Here is a 14,322-nt window from a genome sequence, read left to right on the forward strand (position 1 = left end):
GGTTGCTTAGAAGGTGTGTGTGGATGTGTGTAAGTGTGACCTGAGGATCTCAGAGCCCAAACCTACCTACTCATCTCTCAGGACTTGGAAATGATGAACCTATGTAATGAGCGAATCAGGACAGCCAACTGAAGATAGAGAAAGAACAAATTAACAAGTAATACAGTCAAAAGGCATAGAGTTAGCATGGGATGAAAGAGCTGTCCAAAGCAGATTAACTAAATTACTTTCTTTCTTCCATGGAACATAAAAGAAAATATTCAGAAGAATTTTCCAATAACATTAAACCCCATTGACTTTCTGTGCATTGACAAACAGATGAGTAAGATGCAGGTTTGGAACGGGTTTGGTACCACATCTCTTTAAAATCAAGATGAAATCAAAATGAAACAATGCTTGTCATAAGCTCTCATAAACCATTTCAAATCACTTTACACATCACGTTTTTAAAACCCAGACAAACTAGATTTTAATTTATGTTCCAGGTTTAAACAGGTCTATAGGAATGCAATATTTGCATTTACAATCATGTTTGCAAGGAATCTTTAATTTTTGTGAGAAATCCCATCCTGCTCATTGTTAAATCAGACGTTTGTGTTGGTTTTGTTTAACTGATGAATACAGCTTTACCATTCAGGCCAATGACACAATACTTTTTCTTTTTTTTGTCTAAATCTAAAAAATTTCTTTGGTCTAAATCTATTAATTTCCTCAAAAATGCTTTAAAAGGCAATTGACAATGACATGAATCCACCTTTTGACATTAATAATTTCTGAATTTAAATGAATTTTAATTTATGAATTGCTGTGGGCATGAAGCCAAAAATGTCAGTGTTATGCAACTGTCCTCATAATCATAATGAAGAAAAAAGCTGCTTAAGCCACTAAAAGGATGACATTCCCCAAAATAAAATCTTGTTAGGAAGTTTGGCATAATCTTTTATTATAATTCATTAGAAAAAAGCACAGAAGCAGTTTTGTTAAAGTCAAGGTGCGACTAACGACAAATATGCAGGGAGGAAAACACATACAACAAGAAATGATATAGAAAGGACCACTGCAGATACACATGACTGTTTATCAGGGTCAATAAGTCTTTAAAAATATCAGATAAACTTACAAGGTAGGTTAGTTCAGGTTGAAAAATTCCATATGGTTTCAAATGAATATTTATTAATAAATGATTGATGATATTGAGTAAAAAGTGAAACCAGTTGACCTGACCTTTCTAGTCTCGATAGTTGACCAAGAAAGTATTGGTCGTCTTATTTCGATAGAAAATATGTGATTGGGCTAGTTTTGAATCGCAATTGGGCTGGCATTGTTTTTCAGACCTGGCAACCCTGCGCCAGCATCCAAAACACAACATATGCTGGTCATTTCAGCTTGGTGTTCCTCATCAAAATGCAACAGGAAATGACAAGCGCATATATTATCATACATTATGCTCCATATAAAAGTACATAAACGCTAATAAGGACTGCTCTTACGGGGAGACCCACCACTTACGATATCGATACACACCAAACAGCCACCTCAGGGTCACATTCTGAGAGGAGAGGCCTTTCATCTGAGCCGCCTAATCTCAAGGAGAGGAGAAGCACCTTAATGGGGAACGGAGCCAACGAGGTCCCTCATATTCCCACTCCGCAAAAACAATTCGCTGTCAAATCCTCACAGGATAATTATGGACAGCAAATGAGTGAAGATGAAAATGTGTGAGCTTAGGCAGGGGCCAGACCCCAAAGTGGTAGTCCAATCTTCTCCTCTAACAAGCGTGGTGTAATGATGTGGCCCCTTTTGTGGGGAAACATTTTAATTCCTGCTGCACACCAATTATCCATTAGGAGACTAATGACTACTCTAATCTGCATGCGATGGCACACACACACACACACGTTTGGACATCTTTGTACACCTAAGTAGAGTGAAATGGAGTGATCTGTAAAGACGAATGTAGATATAAAGGCTGATAGCAGCTGAGTGCATGTAGTTCAAAACAAGCTTATCGAATCAGAGACAAGAAATTTCCCATCACAGACGTTCTGCTCCCTGCTGATCCGCTTTTGTGCAAAAGATAGAGAAAATACGCCAGCTGTCAGGGTTCATTTGAGATCATTAAGTAACATCTTCACAGCCACAAAAGACGAAAGACAGTAAATTTAACCCTGAACTGCTGTTGTAATCTAAATTTGATTTTAACATGTTACTCTTATAATTGTAACATTTCTATTTTATTATTTAGATGTTTATTATATTTATATTATATATAAAGGCTTTAAATTGTATCCAAGGGAAATTCGTGGCCTAATGCTCGTCTCGTACTGACAGGGATTGTAGGTGGGGGGAGTGAATGTTCAACGCTCTCTCCACCATCATAATCACAACTTAGGTGCCCTTGAGCAAGGCACTGAACCCCAGCTGCTCCCTGGGTGCCACAGCACTGCTCTGGGTGTGTGTTTATGGTGTGTGTTTGCATTTTGGATGGGATAAATGCAGAGCACTAATTCTGTCACCATACTTGGCCACGTCACATCACTATCGATTCATATGGTTTCAATTTTACCATGTCTTTATAAACCTTTCTGAAGCATCAAATAGTTTTAAAGCTGTGACACACCATCGAACAACTTCATTTTACCTGAGCATTCTAATACACAAATATTTTCATAATGAGTGAGTAAAGTGAAGACCAACTTATCTACAAGGTTAATTTTCCAAATAATAAGTGCTGTTTTGTTTATGGTTTGTCCACAGTCCAAGTTTCGCTTTTCCTATTGGAACAATGAACGTAGACTACTGTCAGCTGCTGGTGTGGAGTTCTTTTGTCTCACACAAATGCTAGTTGGCCACTGAATGTAGTCTTTGCAATGTTTTCAAGTGTAACAACGCGAGGCAACAACACAGTGGAATGGAATTTCTCTCTGGTTTCATAAAAAAACCTTGTTATTAGTGTTCTGAACATGAAAGAAAGTCTAGGTTTGGAAGGATATGACAATAACTGATGACCAAAAATGTTTATAGAGTGAATTATCCTAAGGTGATTTTGGGTGTTTCATCTCTTCGTTCTTAAAGTGGAGACTAAAAGTAAAAACATTCTTGTAAGACTTTATTTTAAACTCCAATTCCCACAGTTAACTAGTTGCTTATTAGCATGCATATAACTAGCATATTGGCTGTTTAATAGTACTCATAAAACATAAATTAATGCCTTATTCTTCATGACCATATTTTTGATCCCTTTATTCCCCAATGCATAAACTTAACAACTACCACATTAACTATTAATATGCAGGACAAATTAGGAGTTTATTGAGGCAAAAGTCACAGTTAATAGTGAATATCTACCTATTCTTAAGTGTTACCAACATTCTAAACTAAAACTAAAGGTAAGACATTTGCTGATTTTCCTAAAAACAACTCTTGTTACAGCATACATTTCCCACCTGGACTATTTCTGGATTTTTATAGACATATTGCATTTACACCTTCATTCTAATGTCTCCAGTGTGTTCGGAGAGATGCAAGTAGCCACATATTACACAGAAGAAATTTCAACTTCAAAAAACTGGACAGAAAGTTGTAAAGGTCACACAGTAGCAACCTGTAGAGGCTGAAGTCTCCAGCGCACACACCTTCCTGTGGACTGCAGAATGCTAATGTTGCTAATCCTCCTCCAGGGCTGCTAGCGCAAATGCGTCTCACTTTTCTTATGCAAATGGGGGAGAGCGCACTAATCGCACTGGACCTGCCTGGGGACTCACAAGCTGCCAGCAAATATTAGAAATATAGAGGGAAAAAAGGCAGACATTTGTCTAAAAATAATTAAAGATAAAGACTACAGAGGGAAGACATGTTGTTACCATGGCAATGAAGAAGTGTAGCATACTGAGGAGTGAACTTTTCAGGATACACACACACACACAAACGTATGGAAAGACTTACCTAAGCTTAGAGCTGAAGGGGATTTGGGGATCACACAGGCGACACAAGGTTGAATCTGGTCTTCGATGTGTACTATTCCCATTTATCTATACTAAGAGGTGAGGACTTTTTGACAATACAGACATTTCTAAAGTTACAAAAGTATTTCATAGAAATTGTTCTTTTGAATTTTGCATTCTGCCAAGAAAAGGAAAAAAGTATCACTGTTTCCACAAAAATATTAAGCAGCACAACTGTTTTCAACACTGATAATAAGAAATGTTTCTTGAGCAGCAAATTAGAAATGATCAGAATATTGATGATTTTTGAAGGATCATCTGACACTGAAGACTGGTGTAATGATGCTGAAAAATCAGCTTTGCCATTAAAGGATGGATGAATGGATGAATAAATAAATAAGTAAATCAATATTTTTAATAGCTGGTTGGAAATCAAGAAATTAATAACTATGACCCAAGGTTGAAAAACATTATCATCCGTTTCTAACACTCTTTACAAAACATCAGTCAACTTAATAGCAATTCAGTATTTTCCAGGTAAGTTTTTTTTTTTTTTTATGCATCTTTATAAATTAAAATATATTAGCTGCCTTTAAATTTCCTTGCAAGAAGATCATTATATCTGGGCATTCACAGCATCAAAATGTCTGCCAATCAGCCAAAACATAAAGGTTTCTGATAATCCTGCAAGAAAAGTTAATACATAGGAAAAAAAGAGAGATTCTGGAAAGTAGTGAAGTAGTGATCTAATGCTACAGGCGCCTGGCAAAAGGAGTTATGTTAAAGGGGTCATATGATGTGATTTCAAGATTTATCTTTCTCTTTGGAGTGTTAGAAGTTGTCCATTAATAGATAAGATCCCTAAAGTATCAAACCCAAAGATACATCCATGATAAAAGTTAAGACTCATCCAGGCCCTCCTAAAACACCTCGTTTAAACATGCCCCCACATCTACATGACTGTGTGGGAAGATTTGCATAACTCCGCCCAAATGTAAAAAGGCGTAACTTTGGTTCTCGCTGTTGCCGCAGGAGCCATGTCGTGGAGATGCTGTTTCATTGTGAAAGCGAAAATACTTTGTTTGGCCTTCCAAAAGAGGACACGACTAGAAATCAGTGGTTAAGTTGTATTTACAACACTGTTCCAGAACAGTTCAACCCAAATATTCAGATTATAAGGGGACTGTTTCCTGATCCTGGAGAGAATACTCAAAGCCTGTAAGTACGTTTACATATGTAAAGGATTTGCACTGATGATTTAAACGCAAGTTTTGAGCAGTGTAGAGTAGCGCTTGTTGTGTGTAATTTCTCAGATCGCAAATGCTGGTTTTATGTTTACGTGGTGTGATGCAACACATTGTGTATTAAGACAGTATAAGTCATCATAATCTGTAATTATGTCCCCACTGGATGCAATAAATGGCTCATTTGCAATGGGTTTTATTGTTTTTGTCTTGTTTCACCGGTGTTCTGACCGGGATACACATCCCCGTATGTTAAGGGGCGTAATATTTCTGTCACATGCTTGAGGCATTTGGTCAATCTCAATGCACTGGGTAGCTGGCCAATCAGAGCACACCTCACTTTTCAGACCGATGAGCTTTGTGAAAAACGACTTGTTTCAAAAAGGCAAGGCATAGAGAAGAAACAATAATGTACATTATTTGGAAAATAATGTGTTTTTTTTAACCTTGAACCACATAAACACATTTCATTACACCAAATAATGTTCTTTTTAGCAGCATCATATGTCCCCTTTAATGTTATCCAGTACCATTCATTTGATGTGGTCAACTCAGATTCATGCAGCACAGTAAGACCTGAAACGGCAAATGAATGTTGAAGTGATATACTGCAGTGAGGGGAAAAGTCAACACAGGGAGACAAAGAAACTTCGATTGATTTTATTTTGTCATGCTGGAGGATCCACCATCTGCCAGGCACAACTATGATAAAACGTCTGCCAAAGAAACCGCAAAAAAGCCTGTACATCTCATGCTTGGCTGGTCAATATCTGTTTAGCCTCCTGAGTAATTAAATTGATCAGTTGTGCTGTGTTATACAATTAAATTTCACAGAAAATGTATTACAACAACATAATGAAATCAATACAGACATCCGCTAATGACTGCCTTTGCCTCAAACAGACATCTTTTGTTCAGCGTGTAAACATGTGGTGTCATGACAATTTGACAAAGTGTAGAGCCCTTCAAATCCTCCGAGCTCAAATGGTTTCTCCTGTGTTTGGCCATTCGGGAGGGATCAAAAGATGCAGAGAAGAAGAGGACGATCAAAGTTTAACTCCCACCTTTCTTTTTGATTTGTACCAAAACACCTCGTGCCAAACACTCGCTTACACAGAGTTACAACGACACCATCATAAGCCTGGTACGATTGTTAAATCCTCATTTAGCTACTTTCATAGCTTAATTACTATTCGCTGGTTGCCAGCAGGGAGGCGGCTTAATGTATAGTGCCTCCCGCTGACTGATGCAGCGGTTTGAGTCACGCTCAAGAAATGTTTTAGGAAATTAAACCAGCGGGTCCATGGCAACTCTAAATTTAATCCAACCGCAGGGGTTAGTTAGCTTCTTAATGTGGATCTTATGGTTCTAGCACACTGCAATCCAGATAAAACGCTTGTGTTACAAATACAATAGCAGTTCCCTCAACAGGAGATAATGAGCCAATTAATATTTCAAACTTGACCATGGGTTTACCTTTGTCTGCCATTTTTAATACTAAAAGGTTAGTCCAGGCAAAGTTTTAATTAAAAATAAGTACAAATTATTTACTCATTCTCTTGTTCTAAACCTGCACTTTTATCCAAAGTGACTTGAAATTGAATTCAGGCTATCTATGAATTCTATCTATCTATCTATCTATCTATCTATATATATATATATATATATATATATATATATATATATATATATATATATATATATATATATATATATATATTAGGGCTGTCAAATGATTAAAATTTTAATCAAATTAATCAGAATTTTCAGTGGATTAATCATGATTAATCACTATTTGCAATTACACCTGAATCCTAACCATTGTTTTTTTCTGAAATGCGTACCAAAAGATAAATAACAGGACACAGATACATCATTTTCATGTATTGATTCATCAATATGTGGTTCTTTTTTTTTCTGAATTTCAAAAGTTTAACATTTACTTAGATCAAATTTACCTGAGCACTATATCAAACCATGCCATTTAACTACAGATAGTGTAAGAGTTTTAGGTGAACCAGTGGTTAAATATAGCCACATATATGAAATTATGCATAGAGAAACTCGAAAGAATGAACTCAGAAACACAAACATGCGCCCTCTGCACTCTGGGCACTCTTGTTTTTGGGAGGTGTTCATTTGCTCTGCCACAATACATTAGGATCGATATTTTCACGTTCTGAAGGCTTCAAGTGCCAGTAAAACCAAGTAAAAATGCAAATGCTTTTTCAAACAGCTATAATTTTCGCTGCATTGCATGTAGGCGTTCTGCGCATGCGCAGTGTGAAACACAGGACGCTATAACAGGAAGAAGCTCCAGCGTATCAACTACCAAAGTCGTCTCTGTTTATCGAGCTTGGCATGAATGTATTTGAGAGTAACTGGGGTAAAACCTTAAGCTTCTTCTGTGTTTTCGTCGCAGCGCTCGCCGCTGTTTTTTACTATCTTGAGAATTCAGAGATCGACGACACTTTCCTGACCTAAATAATTTGTCACACTGCGCATGCGTGAAATGAAAAAAAAAAAATTGACGTAATTAACGACAAACAACTAATTAACGTCGTTAACGCGCTATTTTTGACAGCCCTAATATATATATATATATATATATATATATATATATATATATATATATATATATATATATATATATATATATATATATATATATATATATATTTATTTATTTACCAGTATGTAAAACAAAGAGTTACAACTTTATGTGAATGTACTGTAAAAATCTAAATGTGAATATGCAAATGAGATTTGTGAGATATGAGGGCTTGAGACGAAGAACCATATAAGTCCATATTTTCAATTTTTGAATAATACATTTTTTTTTAATTTGGACTGAATATTATATTACTTTTTTTTTTTTTTACTTGAAGATAGACAACAAAAGCTTCCCAATTCTAATGAGACTGGATTTTTTAGTATCAATCTTAAAAATAAAAAGTTAGAGTAATTTACATTTCTGGAATGTGGAAGAACAGTATATGTCCAGTTAATGTGGAATAACAGTATAAGTCCAATTAATCATATCAATTTAAACCACTGGAGATTTGATTCCTTTATCTTAGTTTTAATACAGTAACAGAACCTTAAAGAAAATATTAAGCATTTCTTTCTTTCAATTTTTTTTATTTTTTGCCAACGTAAATCACAGAACAAAAACGCGGACAATACGGTACGAACAATGAACAATACATAGGCCTACTTATAGTACAGAAAATAAACGTCAGTACAAACAAACCGTACATACAATAAACAATAAATACAAACAATAAACAGTAATAATGGTAAACAATACATATTTACAATAGAGACATACATCATCTTCATTCCATGCTGGTTCTATATGCTAGTTTACCATATACGTCTTCCTTTTTTTGGTTCTAAATAAAATAAAATAAATACCTATATATTCCTATTATACAACATAAGATAAGGCATACTAGATAAGCTACAACTACTTTTATGATTAATTTCACACAACATAAACAATATATCCCACCTTTCCCTGCACATGACCTACACATACCAGGCTACTCTTCACATTCTAATGTCCCATAAAATGCTTGGGCCTCCGCTGGCATGTAGGCTAGAATTTTCATAAGGTCACAGTGCTTCTCCTTCTTGATGGGCAAAGGGTCCTCGTAAGCACGAGCATACGTGGTGGAGAACAAGGGAGCTGGAGGTGGTTGATTCTTCCTCTGTTTGGTGATCAGCCAATGCTTCCATCCCTCGTAGAGGCTGTGGCTCCCTTTTGTGTGGACACACCATGGATCAGTAGCTGAAATCATGATTCAACAAGAAATTCAATAATGATTCTTCCTTCACACACATATCCCCAACACTGTTAATCTCAGAAAACCAGTTTAGTTTTAGTCTAGTTCTTTAGTTCTTTACCTGTCACTTTCAACCACATCATGGATGTGATTAGGAAGCCAGGTGGATGCTTTAATGTTGCATCAGGGAGCTGCCTGAAGTCCGCACATTTCATCTCAATTACTTTAAATGGATGCAGCTGCCTGGCTCCACGGATCATCTCGGCGACATCGCTGGGGGTGTGGAGTGTGGACACCTTACGCCTCTTGTCCAGCGTGGCAAATGAACGGTCACAGGGAAGGAAGGAGTGACCAGACACCATGAACTTCTGCTCTATCTGACTGAAGTACCCTCTAGATACGAGTAGGGCCATGAGGTTTAGGACTCGCCAGTTGTTGTTCTGCCCACAGCATCGGTCACTATAGATGATGAGCTTCCGTTCCTTTGCCTGGACTAGGGGAGCGAAAGATGTTTCTGCCCACTTCAAAAGACAGCTTGCCACCTCGATGGAACCTCTGTGAGCGATGCCCTCATGCCAGAGGCACATTGTAGGAGGTTTGTCAGTGCCCATCTCCTGGATACAGAGGTTGTAGTTGGCCAGCTGCCGTTGATAGTACACGTTGGAGTGTGTCAGGTTTGGCGTGTACACTACCCCCTGCATGTCGATACAAATGACATGGCAGTCATCATTGGCTTTGGCCCACTCTGTGTCAGCCTGCAACTGGGTGTATGCTTTTTCGGCTTTCCGGTGGTGAAGCTCACTCTTGGCTGTGATCTTCAACCTTTCTCCATCTGTTGTAGTAGCTACTAATTTTGAGAACAGGGCGTCACATTTTGCACAAGTATCACTTCTTGGCTGCCCAAAACTGAGGTTTTGCTGCTTGAAGATGTCCCTATAGAGCCAGAACTTTGCAGTGGATGCTGGATTGTTTTCCTTGTACAGGCAGAACATGCGGAGAAGGTTTAAATCAGGGCTCAGGTACTCCCTCTCCACATCTCCCTTCATCCGTGAGTAGTGGTTCGGTTGGCGTGGGAAGCTCAGGATGTGCTCTCTTATCCCCTCTCTCACTGCAGGATGAATGCTATGAGGCCTAAAAAATAAACAACACAACTCATGAACAAGGGAAATATAATAAACTATGCTGGTCTGTTTTGCACAATTGCATTGTTTCTGTGACAATAAAATTTAATATAATTGTAAACTTTTCTCTAAACTATAGGATTTTGTTTTTCACAAACAATCATTAATGGGATTCTCAGGATTTAGCATTAAGCTTTGTATTAGTAGAAAACCAGTAGTATTTTCGAATTACCATGTTTTCCTCCCTCATATCCCCCTGAGATGAGAGATTTATGTATTTTTTGTCTGGAAAAAATCTTCATATGACGCAAAAATTGTCATTGTTTACATGCACACATTTTGTTTCAATCTAACTGAATTCATTCTGATTGGTGAATCTGAATGTAGTGTTTACATGAACGCTAAACATGTGATCGATTGATGTGTGCGTTTTAGCATTGCTAAGAAAATTCCTGCTCCTCCGTGAGAGATACGAGACCGGTGCGTCTCACAGGTGTCGCTCATCAGTAATCACGCCACCGGCCTTGCGCCGTTCTCCCGCGGCCCTCAGTCTCGTCCTGCTTGCCACAGTAAACACAATGAATGGCAACTGTAGAATGCAAAAGCCTAATCCCGGACATTTTGGCCGATCTCGAAATCCCGGGATCATACATTACATTTGCATAGCACTTTACCTCTGATATCGATCTCAAAGTGCAAAAATATGTTTCCTGACTGGGCAACAACAGTGAGCTGAATCCTAACCATTACAGTTTGTGCATGCTGGCGTTATAGGGTGGCAAGGCACCCGACGCCCTATAATGCCAGCGTCAAGTGCACCATTAGATCAGGGAATGTTGTAGGGCAACTGATGCTGACATTGGTGCAGCTTTAAAAACTAATAGGACGAGAGCATGAGGTCCTTCCAGGATTTTTTTTTTTTTTTTTTTTACCTGTTCTTATGTTTTCCTCTGAAGTCCTCTAATGGAGACCTGACTACCTGCTCTGTTCCCTCAGACTGACTGCCTAACTTTTCTTGAATAACCTTTTCAAAGATAAGTAACTTTAAATAAATATGTTATGGACAATGTATCTAATTAAAATCATGCATGTAATAAAAAGTTAACAAACGGAAAAAATTAGGCTGTTTAAAACTTGCCTGTAGGCGACTGTTGATCAGTTGAAAGACTGACATAAATGTGAGCTTACAAACAGCAAGTATTTGACCTCCTTGTTGCACATGGTACTTGAAGGTGTACTTCCTCTTAGTATTCTCAGTGTTGGGCCCACGTGGTCGTCTGCGACTCACCTTATTGGGATGATCAGTGATCAGGCACATGTGCAGTCTTAGTGAATTAAAGGCATACAGTAGTATTCAATTCACTGGTTATTTTATGGGCCTACATTGTAATGCATTGCATACTGTTGACATGATATGGTCATGAATTGCTTAAGTTAGCATACCTGCTCCAAACCAGAGAGAATGATAGCCTGCTGCCTCTCATAAGAGACAGCATAAAACTCTGTGAAGAGCTGGAGTTTTCTTTGGTCTGTTAGGCTTGAACACTGCCTGGGACATGTCTCCTTGCACGCCTTTCCCTTAACAGAAACAGTCACATTAGCGTTTTTGTTTTTTTGAGCTATAAAACACTAGAGCTATTAGCAGCTATTAAGGTTACTAGCTAGAATGTATAACAGCTTACACAATCAATGCATTTTTTTTTATTATTACCTTTTTTTTTCATTTATTTTTATTATTTATTAAATAACAAGTAACAAACATAGCATAGCATACAATATTACAAAAACAAAGTGTTACATTAAATGGTAACAGGGATCCAAAAATTATATCAAAATATTTTAAACACGTCAATGACTTTTTTTTCTATCTTTTTTTTTTTTAACCAATTTCAGTGAAGACATAAAGCAGTCAAATTCTACTCTAAACATCTTAAAGATTGGGGATGAATTTACATATGTTTGTTTATGTATATAAAATTCTGCCAGCAGTGCTTAAAACAAAATCAATGAATGGTAAAAAAAAAAAAAGCCTAACATTACTGTAGACGCAGCTGGGCTGGTGTTACAGACGCACCTAAAGCGTTTCGATTCATTTCTCCGTGATTATGAGGAGTAGAGAGACATGTTTAAAACGTCCCCTGAATCCTAATTTTCTCAGCTTTCATACGACATGACTTGAAGCTTTAAAAAGAGTGAGCTATATGAATGAACTGTAGTAGACGATGACCCTCTGTCTGTAACCGCTAACTTTATGTAGATAAAATGTATGACAAATGTATACGGTTTTTCACTCACCTCTTTTGGTGGACTTTTTCCTCGTTTTTGCTCTCCTCTCCGGTTCACATATGGTTTCCCAGCATCCCTCAGAGACTTCCTTGCCCTGTCCTTCCATTGATTCATGTTCGCTCTCCTTTTTTTGCCGACGTTTTGTCTATTAATGTCCGCAGCGGACATGAAAGCAACCGGCGTCTCCATTTTTCGTTACTGGACATAAACGGTTTTTCCGCGTGAGACTATTTTAAAATTTTAAATTCAGAGTTTTGGTCGCGCGAACACCCCCCAAAGTGATTCTGTATACAAAGTGGCACACATACATTGAAGTCACATGGTTATCTCAATTTTTGTTTTTTTGGACTTATACGGTTGTTCGTCGCATGAATACATATCATGGAGGTGAAAATTTCATAAAGTGTCCATGAAATCTAAATCAACCCTATTTTCTTTCCTAAGTTTAAGATCTGAAAATAATTCATAGTTATAGGATATAGTTTAAGGGAAAGTCCACAATAAGTGTTCATACAATCATTTTCATGTCACTGTAAACCTGCATTACTTTCTTCTTCAAAAACAAAAACAAAAACATAGGAACATTTTGAAGAATGTTGGGAACCAAACAGCACTGGAGCTCATTGACTTCCATTCTATTAAAAAAGAAAGAAAGAAAGAAAGAAAAAAAACCCTTCCATTTCCAGGTTTGGAACAACATGAAAATAAATGAATGAGGTTTGCAACTCTTAAAACATTTCTCTCTGTGACTTCAAAAATACTGATACACATGTGTGGCTTTTCTTTACAACTACAAATCGCATTGCCACAGGTGTTCAGTTGTTTTGAATCAAAAATAACTTCATATAATTTCCCCTACTATACACGTTGAAAAATGGTATTGGACATTACATGTCATTTTATGATAGTATACCGTTTTTGGAAGTGAAAAATAACATATAATTTACAGTGAATAAACATAAATTGACATTCCCAGAATTCCATGTGTTAGATTTTAAATTTGATGTTTTTTTTTATTATTATTTTTTAATAACTATGTTTTCTTAGTTTTGTACATGACACTGTGCACCTTCTATATATGTTAGGATTTAAAAGCTGATTGTGATTGGCTTTGGTTCATCATGTGAATTTCTCATCCCCATCTGCATTTGGTTATCAGTGCATTACAAGAGGTACAAAACAGATTTCAGTATTTCAATAGGTTGATATATTAACTTTATATCAGTTAAAGAAATTACGGTATTTAGCTGTAAATGTAAGTTAAAACCGTAAAACATAAAATGTTGTTACCGTATATTTTACGGTACATTTTGGCGGATTTGTTATTTTTTCACAGTGTAGAGAAGATGAAGAATACGTGCTTTAGAAATGTCAGGGGCGTGACATTTTTGGAACACGTTCAAGCAGTTCGCCAAACACAACGCAATGGGTCAGCTAACCAATCAAAGCACTTTTGATATTTCGGAGTTTCATCGAAATAAGAACTAAACAGCACTGGAATCTCTATTCTCAGTGATCTACCTCTTAGTCATAACTCTTGAGTCTGTCTAGGAGTGAAATGACCAGCGCATAATTTTCATTTCAGGGACATAGAGAAACACAGACAAATTATGGGTTGCATTATTTCACCATGTGATTTCAATCTTAAAAGCAATCTGTTTCTCCTTTGAGCTGTAAGAAGATTTTCTTGGTTGCGGTTGCCTTGGGGAATTCAGTCAAAAATAATATTACCTTAGATGATGAAACTTGCTTTGTTCTATTTGTTTTGATTGTTAAAATAACTGCAAAAGCAATGAGTTTTACAGACCCTTAAGAAGCTTTTTTGTTAGTTTTTTTTGTCTTTTCTTGGGAAAACACATGCAGAGATATGCTAGCAAATACTTGGTGATGTGTGTGATGCAAAGACACAAATAATGAATATTATTTTATACAACTTTTT

At 36.9% G+C, this 14,322-nt stretch overlaps 1 pseudogene; it reads right to left on the reverse strand.

Moving 5' to 3' along the window:
* Positions 1-14,322, reverse strand: part of LOC128026484 (E3 ubiquitin-protein ligase parkin-like) — a 57,098-nt pseudogene that overhangs the window by 12,621 nt on the left and 30,155 nt on the right.

Source organism: Carassius gibelio, chromosome A13 (assembly GCF_023724105.1).
Source record: "Carassius gibelio isolate Cgi1373 ecotype wild population from Czech Republic chromosome A13, carGib1.2-hapl.c, whole genome shotgun sequence".
Taxonomy (NCBI): Eukaryota; Metazoa; Chordata; class Actinopteri; order Cypriniformes; family Cyprinidae; genus Carassius; species Carassius gibelio.